Genomic DNA, 12,401 nt, shown 5'->3' on the forward strand with positions numbered 1-12,401 from the left:
CACTTTCCTAGTTTTAAGGACGTGAGGAGCTGTGCCTTACTGGGCCAGACCAAGGTCTGCTTAGCCCAGCATTTTTCATTTTCATTTTTGCAACCAATGGCATGAAATAGCCTGCAGGAAACTCGCTAGCACTTTACATTCGGCCCACCTGGTTTCCAGGTGGCGATATGCAAAGGAGGGCAGGACTCCTGTGCCCATAAAAACCACCACTGTGGGATAGGAGGAGGAATTTCAGCTGGCGAAGCCCTGGGTTCCTGCCCATGGTAAGAGAGGCAAAGCACCCCATCTTGCTTTGCTTAATGGCAGTTAATGGCAGCAATCTGGAGCACCCTTGGAATCGCTGCATGGAGACCAGAACAGACATCTGGGGTGGTGGCTGTTCCTCCTCGTATTTCCATTGTATTTCCTTTTCAAATTTGTCAAATATGCATGGTGCCGAATTAATTTTTTAATCCTCTCTTGGTTGACATTCACCTTTGATTCCCTGGTTAGAGCCATGCTGACTTTCAAACTACAAGAAAGATTCCACCTAAACATTAGGAAGAACTTCCTGACAGTAAGAAGTGTTCGGCAGTGGAATTTGCTACCAAGGAGTGTGGTGGAGTCTCCTCCTTTGGAGGTCTTTAAGCAGAGGCTTGACAGGCATATGTCAAGAATGCTTTGATGGTGTTTCCTGCTCGGCAGGGGGTTGGACTGGATGGCCCTTGTGGTCTCTTCCAACTCTATGATTCCTGATGTGTTGTTTGCTTATGGGTCGGCCTACCTGGGGCCTTCATTTCACTTGACGGAGTCCCTTGGAAATGCCTCTGAAACTTCATTTAGGGCTAATACAGCTATGTCAGACTTCTGGCTGGTACAGCCAGGTTTTCAGAGTAAATGCCTAGGTTTCCAACTTTTCGGGCCAGGCATTCACTAGTAGCATTGCTCTGTTTTTGTGGGCAAATAATTATGTTTCTTGAGGGTCTGGTGACTCACGTTTTAACAAGCCTGAGAAGAACGGTTCTTTCTCCTGGCCTCTGTGACTCCCTGGCCCTTTGACTGTTGGATGACAGGCAGAAATGAGCAGGTGAACGTTGTTTGCGTGTTTGGAAAAGCTTTACCTGCTGAATTCTTGCCTGACCTGCTGCTATTAAAACTCCACTAGAAATTGCATCCTCCTGAGTTCATACAGTTTGTTTTTTTAAAAAATGCCTTGGATTGGCATATGCTGAAATATACAAATAGTTCTCAGGTGTAGATGTACTGAGTTCAAAGGGATTTTGTACCTTCTAGTTACCAACTCCTGAACTGAGTACAAACAGGTGCTGGTATGCCTCTAGCTATTAAAAGAGAGACACCCAGTAACTATTTGCAGGCAATTAAACTTTATTTACTTTAGGATTATTCCATGGCGTGTTTATTTCAGGCAGGAAAAAGTTCTGTGGGGATGGCGGCTCACCCACTGGGCTACAGGCACCTCAGTTGGCAAAGAGAGCCCTGTGTGCCATATGGTCTGCACTGTGCCCCCTAAAGTCGCCTGCTGCCCTCTGGCATGGCGGAGGACCTTTTTCTGGCCCTGGTGTTGAAGTAAGATCCAGTTGCCAGTTTGGCCAGCTTCTGTAAGTGGAACTGGGGGCGTGGGATGTTGTCACTATCTTGTCCTTCATCTTAGGCAGCCAAATGTCTTGGGCTAGCTAGCCATGAGCCTTGTGGGCAATTTGTGCATGATGTGGTTCTGGTGCCTGCTCAGTCTTTCTGGGTATATTTGCTTTCTCGCTTTGCACCATTGGTTGTGGTGTTGGCATCTTGAGTCCCGTCAGGGAAGAAGGCAGGGCATGAATAAATACGTAATATATATTAATGGTAATGATTTGTTCCTGACAAGGATCCAGCCTCACACAGTGATTCAACGTCACACAGCTAACTTCCCTCAACGTAAAAGGAGCTTGTCATGCTTGCATAGAATTGGTATCACCTCCCATTTTGAGAGATGACTCACAGAAACCTGCCAAAGGTCATGGGAATGAGTCTTTGTCTTGAAGCTGCCTTTCTGACCTAGACTTCTCTTTGCCAAGGAATTTGAAACTGCAATGATGTCTTTCATAGGAGCCTCGGGCAAGGAGCAAAATACAATGTGAATGTTTGCTCTTACATATGGTAGCACCAAAGTGCCTATCTTATATAAAGCCCAATAGCTCCTTGTCATGTTGGAGAGGATGCTAAATTATAGGTACATACCAAGATATGTGAGGGACCCAGGTGGCGCTGTGGGTTAAACCACAGAGTCTAGGGCTTGCTGATCAGAAGGTCTGCAGTTCGAATCCCTGCAACGGGGTGAGTTCCCGTTGCTCGGTCCCAGCTCCTGCCCACCTAGCAGTTCGAAAGCACATCAAAGTGCAAGTAGATAAATAGGGACCGCTCCGGCGGGAAGGTAAACGGCGTTTCCGTGTGCTGCTCTGGTTTGCCAGAAGCGGCTTAGTCATGCTGGCCACATGACCCGGAAGCTGTCTGCGGACAAACGCTGGTTCCCTCGGCCTATAGAGCGAGATGAGCGCCGCAACCCCAGAGTCTGACACGACTGGACCTGATGGTCAGGGGCCCCTTTACCTTTACCTTTACCAACATATGTGGAGGGAATGTCCATAAATAGAACAATTTTGGGAGAAAGTTTTTAAAGAGTTACCTCAGATTACAGTTCAGACAATCCCAATAACTCTAGCTTTAGCCTTACTTAATTTATATACTTCAGATATGGACTAATCAAAAGTAAAGAATTAATAGCGCACGTCAAAATGCAAGTAGATAAATAGGGACCGCTCCAGTGGGAAGGTAAACGGCGTTTCCGTGTGCTGCTCTGGTTTGCCAGAAGCAGCTTTGTCATGCTGGCCACATGACCTGGAAGCTATACGCCGGCTCCCTCGGCCAATAATGCGAGATGAGCGTGCAACCCCAGAGTCGGTCACGACTGGACCTAATGGTCAGGGGTCCCTTTACCTTTATATTAATGGCAGCTAGAATAGTAATAGCCAGAACTTGGAAAATTAACTTGCAATTAATGAATGTTGATCACTGGTGTAACATAGTCTGGAAAACAGCTATAATGGAAAAGTTGTTGCAAAAATTGAAGGCAGGAAGAGGAGAGAAAAAACAAGACAATATTTACACTGTATGGTATGATTTTATTAAATATACAAATGAACCAGCATATATCACACTATGGTGTAGATATGCAGGGGGGCCGGACTATATTTTGAAAAAGAAAAAAAATGAACGAATTCCTATACCCCACAAATAACCCAGAGATGCATTTTAAATAAAAGGACACATTCTACTCATGTAAAAAATGCTGATTCCCAGACCGTCTGCGGGCCAGATTTAGAAGGTGATTGGGCCGCATCCGGCCCCCGGGCCTTAGTTTGGGGACCCCTGCTCTAGCTCACTCCTATACAGTGGTACAGTGGTACCTTGGGTTACAAACGCTTCAAGTTACAAACTCTGCTAAGTAGTGGCACAATTTCCATTCTCATCCTGGGGCAAAGTTCGCAACCCGAGGTACAGTACTACTTCCGGGTTAGCGGAGTTTGTAACTTGAAGCGTTCTCATAGTGGCCAACCAGATGCCTATGGAAACATGAATAATTTGAGATTTTGCAACTAACTGTGGGATTAGACAATTAGCCTTTGAATAAATGGGGAAAGAACAGGCATTTATGGACAACTTTGTGTGATGAATGCAAATCTTGCCAAAACCATGGCCTAGAGCAGGGGTCGGCAAGGTTTCCCTCGCCTGGGCCGGTTCACTCCAGCAGAGATCCCTCCGTGGGCCAGATTGTGCGTGCGCCCGCGATTTCTGGCATCTGTGCAGATGTGATTTCCGGCATCTGCGCATGCACAGACACAATTTCCACACAGACACAATTTCCAGCACCATGGACACGAGTTCCCGCGCCACGCTGTGCCAGTTTAGCGCAGCGGGCGGGGACTCACCGAGTGGGTGGCTCGGTTCGGGGGCGGCTCGTAGGCTGGTTAAACGACTACTGTGGGCCACTTGTGGCCTACAGACCTTAGGTTGCCAACCCCTGGCCTAGAGTTTTGGAATGGTGCACTTTCCATTTCACACTACAGTTAGGTAACTGAATATTTTAATCCTTCCACAACAACAAAAGCCTTGCACACAGAAAATGAGCACATCAGGGAAGAAGACCGCACCTTAGCCTTTTTCCTGATAGGCTATATTTCTCTGTGCAGGGAGTCCTGCCCCCGTCCCCTGCGCCTCAAAGTGGTCATTGCAAGATACAGCCCAATGCAGTTCAGCACCTGATTTTGTTGACTTTATATATAGTGGGCCTGTATGCATGAGAATGGCGGATAAGCATCAGCTTTGTAATAAACTGGTGGGCACCAAACTGGCAGAAACTATGCAGGCAAGGAGTCTTGAGCTCAGAATAGCTGGATCGCTGGAAGCATCAACTTGCAAGGCTGTGGGGTTGAAAAAGGACATCCCATTGTTAGGAAACATTAAGAAGTGGGTCAAAAAATAAGCGCCTATGCAAGATCAGATAAAACTAATCTTTAAGATCTTCCAAGGAGACCCTGCTAGTCTCTTCATGACTATCAGATTGTAACTTGGTGACACTAGACAAGCGGGCCTTCTCAGTGATGGCGCAGTCAGTGTGCTAGTGAGGCACAGACAGTGGCGGACCTGTATATGCCTCTTAAAAACATGTTTACCCAAGCTTTCCGGGGTACTTTATTTTTTTTTCCAAAAATCACTTTGTACAATGTTCAGTTTTATTTGTGTTATCTTTTTTTATTATCTAATTTTTAGGAAATTTTATTGCAAGTTACTTGCGTTTTTATTGTCTTTTATAGAAATTTTATAGAAATTTATTGTCTTTTATAGAAATTATAGGGACCCAGGTGGCGCTGTGGGCTAAACCACTGAGCCTAGGGCTTGCTGATCAGAAGGTCGGCGGTTTGAATCCCTGTGACGGGGTGAGCTCCCGTTGCTTGGTCCCAGCTCCTGCTACCTAGCAGTTCGAAAGCACATAAAAATGCAAGTAGATAAATAGGAACTGCTATAGCGGGAAGGTAAACGGCGTTTCCATGTGCTGCTCTGGTTTGCCAGAAGCGGCTTTGTCATGCTGGCCACATGACCTGGAAGCTATACGCCGGCTCCCTCGGCCAATAATGCGAGATGAGCACGCAACCCCAGAGTCGGTCACGACTGGACCTAATGGACAGGGGTCCCTTTACCTTTATAGAAATTTTAACTATACAGTGGTACCTCTGTTTAAGAACAGTCCGGTTTAAGAAAGATTTGGTTTACAAATGCCGCAAAACCAGAAATAGTGTCCCGGTTTGAGAACTTTACCTCTGCCTAAGAATGGAATCTGAACAGTGGAAGAGAACCGGCAGCGGGAGGCCTCATTAGGGAAAGCGCGCCTCGGTTTGAGAATAGTTTCGGTTTAAGAACGGACTTTTGGAACGGATTGAGTTTGTAAACCAAGCGTTATCTCCAAATTTGTTAGGTGCCATAAGGCCGTTAAGGTAATCGGCCTTCCCCAACCTGGGGCCCTCCAGATCTTTCCGAGCGCAGCTTGTAATGTGGTGGCAATGGTTTGTGCAAGTGTGATCTGTCTGCAGTTCCAAGCGGTGGTGTGAGAGTCCAAAATACCATGCTGGGGGGGAGCACATCGAAGCCCATGAACGTACCGAAAGCAGCCCTTTGGATCCCCTCCAATGTGTAATTAAGCAAAAGAATTCATCGCCACAGGACGTGGTAAAGCTTTTAGAAAAGGATTAACCGGTAGATTGATTCACTGGTGGGTACCAGACACACAGTAACTACAAGGGGCAACCTGTTGTGTCGACGGTTGCGGCTACCAGATGTGTCTTGCTGGTGAACTTGCGAGGCACATCTCGTGGTATTGTTGCAGGCAGAAAGCTGGGCTTAGGTGGACGATTGATGGATCTGACTCAGTAAATTAAAATTCCTGCCGACATGACTATTGTGCAATGCTCCAGTTTTGTTTCCAGCGCTGGAAATGGAGCGCTTGATGTGCACTCCCACTGAACCAGTAATCTGGGGAATGTTCAGTTTGAAATGTTCTGCTGCGAAACTGGTGGGGTGCTTGTGTGTTTTTGTTTGAAATCTTCTGAAAATGGAAGGCACCAACGGGTCCACTGTCCCTCAGACCTTGTGGGGGGGGGGCGGACTATATGGGGGGGGGAGATGAACACATTCCTGTGCCCCACAAATAACCCAGAAATGCATTTTAAATAAAAGGACACATTCCTACTCATGTAAAAACACGCTGATTCCCGGACCGTCTGCAGTCTGGATTTAGAAGGCGATTGGGCCGGATCCAGCCCCCAGGCCTTAGTTTGCCTACCCATGTACTAGAACTTCACAGAGCTCCTTGAGGTCCAAGGGCGTGCAAGGTCCTTGGAGTGTTGTTTATATACAGTGGTACCTCGACTTACGAACGACTCGACAACCGAATTTTTCGACTTATGAATGGGCGTAATGACCGCACGCTTACGAATGTCTTGACATCCGAAATAGAACAGCGGCGGTTTTAGATAGGGATTTTTCAACTTACAGATTTTTAGATAGGGTTGCTTCGACTTACAAATTTTTTCGTTTCCAATGCATTCCTATGGGAAATCGCGTTTCCAATGGTGTTTTTCGACTTACGAATTTTTCGACTTACGAAGGTGCCTTCAGAACGGATTAAATTCGTAAGTCGAGGCACCACTGTTGTGGCTTCAAGCTGCGGGGTCCTTTGCAGAGAACAAGACGACAGATCCCTGGTGTGAGGAGCTTGCAGACTAAGACTTGACACACAGGAAGTGAGAGCAGCAAGAATAAATATGTGATTTCCCCCCCAGATATAGAGGGCTGCAGACTTAGATGTAGTTGGCGGTGGCAGAAAGTCATGCTTCTCAGCAAGCAACAATGTCTAGAATGTGCATAAGGCCTGAGGATTGCTAACATTGGGGAAATAAAAAAATTCCTTCAGTAGCACCTTAAAGACCAACTAAGTTTTTATTTTGGTATGAGCTTTCGTGTGCATGCACACTTCTTCAGATACGTGCATGCACACGAAAGCTCATACCAAAATAAAAACTTAGTTGGTCTTTAAGGTGCTACTGAAGGAATTTTTTTATTTTACTTCGATCCAGACCAACACGGCTACCTACCTGTAACATTGGGGAGGTAGCTATGGCATAAGACAGCCTCCCCCCCCCCCCCAACATGATGCCCTTCGGATATTTTGGACTACAATTTCAGTTGGCCTCAGTCTGCATGATGATGATGATGATGATGATGATTACTAGGGACCCAGGTGGCGCTGTGGGTTAAACCACAGAGTCTAGGGCTTGCTGATCAGAAGGTCGGCGGTTCGAATCCCTGCAACGGGATGAGCTCCTGTTGCTCAGTCCCATCTCCTGCCTACCTAGCAGTTCGAAAGCACATCAAGCTGCAAGTAGATAAATAGGGACCGCTCCGGTGGGAAGGTAAACGGCATTTCCGTGCGCTGCTCTGGTTCGCCAGAAGCAGCTTTGTCATGCTGGCCACATGACCCGGAAGCTGTCTGTGGACAAACGCCGGCTCCCTCGGCCTATAGAGCGAGATGAGTGCTGCAACCCCAGAGTCGGACACGACTGGACCTGATGGTCAGGGGCCCCTTTACCTAATAATAATCCCAGCCACTCTGGGTGGCTTCCAACAAAATATTAAAATACTGTACAGAAATCCATCAAACATTAAAAGCTTTCCTAAACAGGGCTGCCTTGAGATGCCTTCTAAAGGTCTGGTAATTGTTGTTCTCTTTGACCTCTGGTGGGAGGGCATTCCACAGGGCGGGTGCCACTACCGAGAAGGCCCTCTGCCTGGTTCCCTGTAACTTGCCTTCTCATAGCGAGGGAACCGCCAGAAGGCCCTCGGCGCTGGACCTCAGTGTCCGGACAGAATGATGGGGGTGGAGATGCTCCTTCAGGTATACTGGGTCGAGGGAGTTGTAGTTCACTGGGGCATGACCCAGCAGAAAGGAGTTGCTGTGGGCTTCCCTTTCCTGGGTGTAGAGGCTTTCAGAGATGTCTTCCATCTGAATCGGGAGCGTTTCTTCAGCCTGAGAAAGTGGCAACCATTTTGCATTGGGATTAAGTCGTGGAGAGGGATGGGGTGGCGTTAGGACTTCCTACAGTGTTGGCATACTAAGGGTGAGTACAGATACACATTGTTTGAGCAGCTGAGAGCAGCTGTGGGTGGAAATGTAGTTGTGCTGTTTTGCAGCAGAGGCTGGCAGTGAAAGAGTGCCAACCGATGAGCAAAGTACAGTGGAACCTCAGTTTATGAACACCTCGGTTTATGAATTTTCGGTTTACGAACACCGCGGACCCGTCTGGAACGGATTAATCCACTTTCCATTACTTTCAATGGGAAAGTTCACTTCAGTTTATGAATGCTTCAGTTTAAGTACTCCGCGGACCGTCTGGAACAGATTGATCCACTTTCCATTACAGTGGTACCTCAGTTTATGAACACAATTGGTTCCGGAAGTCTGTTCATAAACTGAAGCCTTCATATACTGAAGCGAACTTTCCCATTGAAAGTAATGGAAAGTGGATTAATCCATTCCAGACGGGTCCGCGGAGTACTTAAACTGAAATGTTCATAAACTGAAGCATGGGTGTAATTGGTTCCGGAAGTCTGTTCATAAACCGAAGCGTTCATAAACTGAAGCGAACTTTCCCATTGAAAGTAATGGAAAATGAATTAATCCATTCCAGATGGGTCCGCAGCGTTCATAAACCGAAAATTCATAAACCGAGGTGTTCATAAACCGAGGTTCCACCGTACTTTCAATGGGAAAGTTCGCTTCAGTTTATGAACGCTTCAGTTTATGAACAGACTTCCGGAACCAATTGTGTTCATAAACTGAGGTACCACTGTAATGTAAAAAAATTGACCTCCTCCTCCTCCCTCTGCTCAGAACAATTTTTCTCCTCCTCTCAAATGGATCTTCATTTCTGAAATGGCAAACTCTTTTCACAGTGGTGGGAGGGGGGAGGACAGTTCTCTTCCATTGCCAATGACCCTCATTGGCCCTGTGTTGTTTCTTAATAGTTCTAGCTTGGTCAGGTCATTTGCAGAGGCTAGCTCAGGAATTCCTCTGCAGTTTGCATTTCTCCCTTCGTATCCCAAATAATCAAAATCCTACCATTTATTAATGTCTAGGGTTTGGGGGGGTGGGTTCCCCTCAAACTTACAACAATATATACACATAAACAGCCAGAATACTGGCAAAGCAGGTGACTGTTCAAATCACCGATAACTTTATAGCACGTCACAGGTATGTTTGTTTGTTTTATTATTTCTGAAGTTGTATCGCTCCCCCTCCAATGTTGCTGGCACTCCCAGGGTGTCCTACAGAAATAACAACAACAATGGCGCAATAATATTGTACTGTAACCAGAAAATAGTACCGGTACAGCATGAAACTCTAGGGTCTATGGTACCTTGAAAGAGGTTGGGTACAATACTTCAAAAAAGGTAGGTGGGTGGGAACAGTGGGGCGTGGGGGGGGGGGAGGCAGGGAGTCCTGCTTAAAGGTTGTTCAACAAGACTCCCCACTTCACTTTGGGCTGCTTGCCAAAAGTGGGGGAAGTTGAGCCAGGAAGAGAGATCCTGCCCAGGTGTGATTTGAATGAATGAATGAATGAATAAGCTCTTAGCTTGCCTTCCTTCCTTCCCAGTTCCTGTGTGATGTTGCAATGCCAAGCTCTGTTCCTCTGTCATGTTTTCTTCCCTCCCTCTGGTTTCCTCCATGTCTGGAAGTGTGATGTTGCTTACAGGGACTTACCTGTACAGTACATCATCATGTGAAATAAGTCTGTCACTCCCGGTGACTCTTGCCTAGCCCCAGCTTGTGAATGCAAGCTGGCTATTTTTAGACCTCTTTCCCCACCCAACCCTGAAGGTTTGAGCATTAAATTGCAGTATAACCCTATAATAATAATAATAATGATGATGATGATGATGATGATGATAGGGCCTGTGTCACTTCATCTTTCCCCACTACCTCCCGGAGGTGAGGTTTAGGCTGAGAATGTGTTTTGCCAGAGGCAACCCGGTGAACTCAACTCTTCCAAATCCAGGAAAGTCCATTGTTACCCCTCTAGGCAGCGTCATTTAAATGCTAATCTGTTGCCTTTATGTGCATTTATATCACATTGCCTTGGAGTGCTTCAAGCTTAATCCGGGTCAGTTTTGCAACTCTTTGTTATGTAGGCCTGTGTTATGTAGCCCCTCAGTGCATGGACAGATCAATGGGTGGCTTTGCCTAAAGCCCAGGCCAAAGAGTTCCTGCCTGTAGTGATCCAAACTGGGGTTTTCTGGTTCATAGCTCAGCTACTGAACCACCATGCTATGCTAGCGGGAGTTAAGTCATAGGTTTCAGTGGGACTTATTTCGAAGTAAATGTGAAAAGATTGCAACCCTTTGCCAGCTTGGTTCCACTGCCTGTCATTTCACACATTTCCCAGCAACACTTCTGAGGTTTCCCCCACTGTGTGTATTCTGAAAAATGAGTTACGGCCAGTTCTGGGTCTCCAGCAAGTATACCTAAATGAGGTACACATTTTTTAACACCTGCGCATTGCACTTGGGTTATCTTGATAGTGTAATATGTGAAAAATTGTCTCACATAGGGTTGCTTTGAGTGGACTTTGGTGACAACAGAATGTATTTCTTCTTCTTCTTCTTTGGCGATCACTTGTAGCCGAGTAAGATTGTATTCCATGAACACGGTCTTAACAGTGAATCCATAAGTGGAGGCCAATTCTGGATCCACACGTCCTTCCACAGTGAGGACATAGGTTTCCGGGCGGGAGTTGATCACGGTGAGGGTTTGCCAAACATGTCTTCCTCTTAGCACATTTCTCCCTTTCTTCCTGAGTTTGAGCGTCTTCAAAGTCCATGACACCTTTTGTAAAAGACTTTATGCAAGAAACGCTACTGATTGTTATTATATAACAGGAGCAAATTTAATACGCACTATTCATTAGTGTAGCGAGTAAGAAAACACACAGTCCCTATTTTTAATAGGTATAGCTGCAGGGTGTGGTGCTGGTCCCTGGGGAGGGGGGGAGAGGCAGAACAGGAAAAAGGGCATTATGAAAGGGAGTGTGGTGGAGTCTCCTTCTTTGGAGGTCTTTAAGCAGAGGCTTGACAGGCATATGTCAAGAATGCTTTGATGGTGTTTCCTGCTTGGCAGGGGGTTGGACTGGATGGCCCTTGTGGTCTCTTCCAACTCTATGATTCTATGATTCTATGACCCTGATAATTGGTCTAGCTCTAGCTGGTTCTTGCTGAGCTGCTTGGATTTGCTCTCTTTCGCAGATCCACTTGGGGAGTGTTGCTAGGATAGACCTTGCAAGCTCACTTGGGGCCTGTCTTAAACTGACATGCCATCCCTGAGTACATGGGACAGGAAGGAGCAACTAGTTCTGGCTCCCTGATGAGTGGACCTGCACACACACACACACACACACAGAGAGACAGAGAGAGAGAGAGAGAGAGAGAGAGGGAGAGGGAGAGGGAGATGTATTTGCAAATACACATTACATTTTTAAGTAGAGGCAACTCCCTGTTTGCACGGCGGTTGTGTTCCAGGTCATTGCGCGCTTGTGTGAACTTGCGTATAATCGGAACACCTATTGAAAAAAACCTGCAATCACCCCATGTCACTTCCGCCCCTTTTTGTGATGTTTTTGGGTCACTTCCAGGTTCGGCGTGATGCACATGTGTGTGGTCACGTACATATCGGACTCACCTAAAATGGCGTACCTTCGATGTGCACCTGGAAAATGAAATCTGTAAGTGACTCTAGGGGCCATTCAGAAATGACTCCTCATGGGGCACACTTGCCACTTCTAAGGATTCAGCTCCTTCTGACCCCCATGCCTTTATTGCTTGTTGTTTTTCTGGGGAAACTTGTGTGAACACAGCCAACGAAAGACAACCAACTACACCCTAGGCCAGGGGTCCCCAAACTAAGGCCCGGGGGGTCAGATGTGGCACAATCGCCTTCTAAATCCGGCCTGCGGACGGTCCAGGAATCAGCATGTTTTTACATGAGTAGAATGTGTCCTTTTATTTAAAGTGCATCTCTGGGTTATTTGTGGGCCATAGGAATTCATTCATATATTTTTTCAAAATATAGTCCGGCCCCCCACAAGGTCTGAGGGACAGTGGACTGGCCCCCTGCTGGAAAAGTTTGCTGACCCCTGCCCTAGGCCACCTCCAACCTCTCTCACCACCAAGGAAATACAACAAGCGAATACTGTACTAGTAAGAGAACCCACACAAGTGACGCTGACACAAAACCCCACACTAAGTAGAAGAATAGGAGC

General features: G+C 46.7%; 1 protein-coding gene across 3 annotated transcripts in view; it reads left to right on the top strand.

Annotated features, from left to right (window-relative positions):
* The window catches only part of CRB3 (crumbs cell polarity complex component 3), a 30,224-nt gene that overhangs the window by 1,177 nt on the left and 16,646 nt on the right, over positions 1 to 12,401 (top strand). Inside the window, exon 1 of one of the 3 annotated variants that reach the window (XM_060268697.2) lies at positions 12,214 to 12,339. The exons of 1 other annotated variant lie outside the window; for it this stretch is intronic. The gene's annotated coding sequence lies outside the window, so the exon portion shown is untranslated. Of the gene's footprint in view, positions 1 to 12,213; positions 12,340 to 12,401 lie in introns of those variants that run through there. One more of the 3 variants, XM_088658335.1, reaches the window with a different exon arrangement.

Source organism: Zootoca vivipara, chromosome 15, assembly GCF_965207765.1.
Source record: "Zootoca vivipara chromosome 15, rZooViv2.hap1.1, whole genome shotgun sequence".
Lineage (NCBI taxonomy): Eukaryota > Metazoa > Chordata > Lepidosauria > Squamata > Lacertidae > Zootoca > Zootoca vivipara.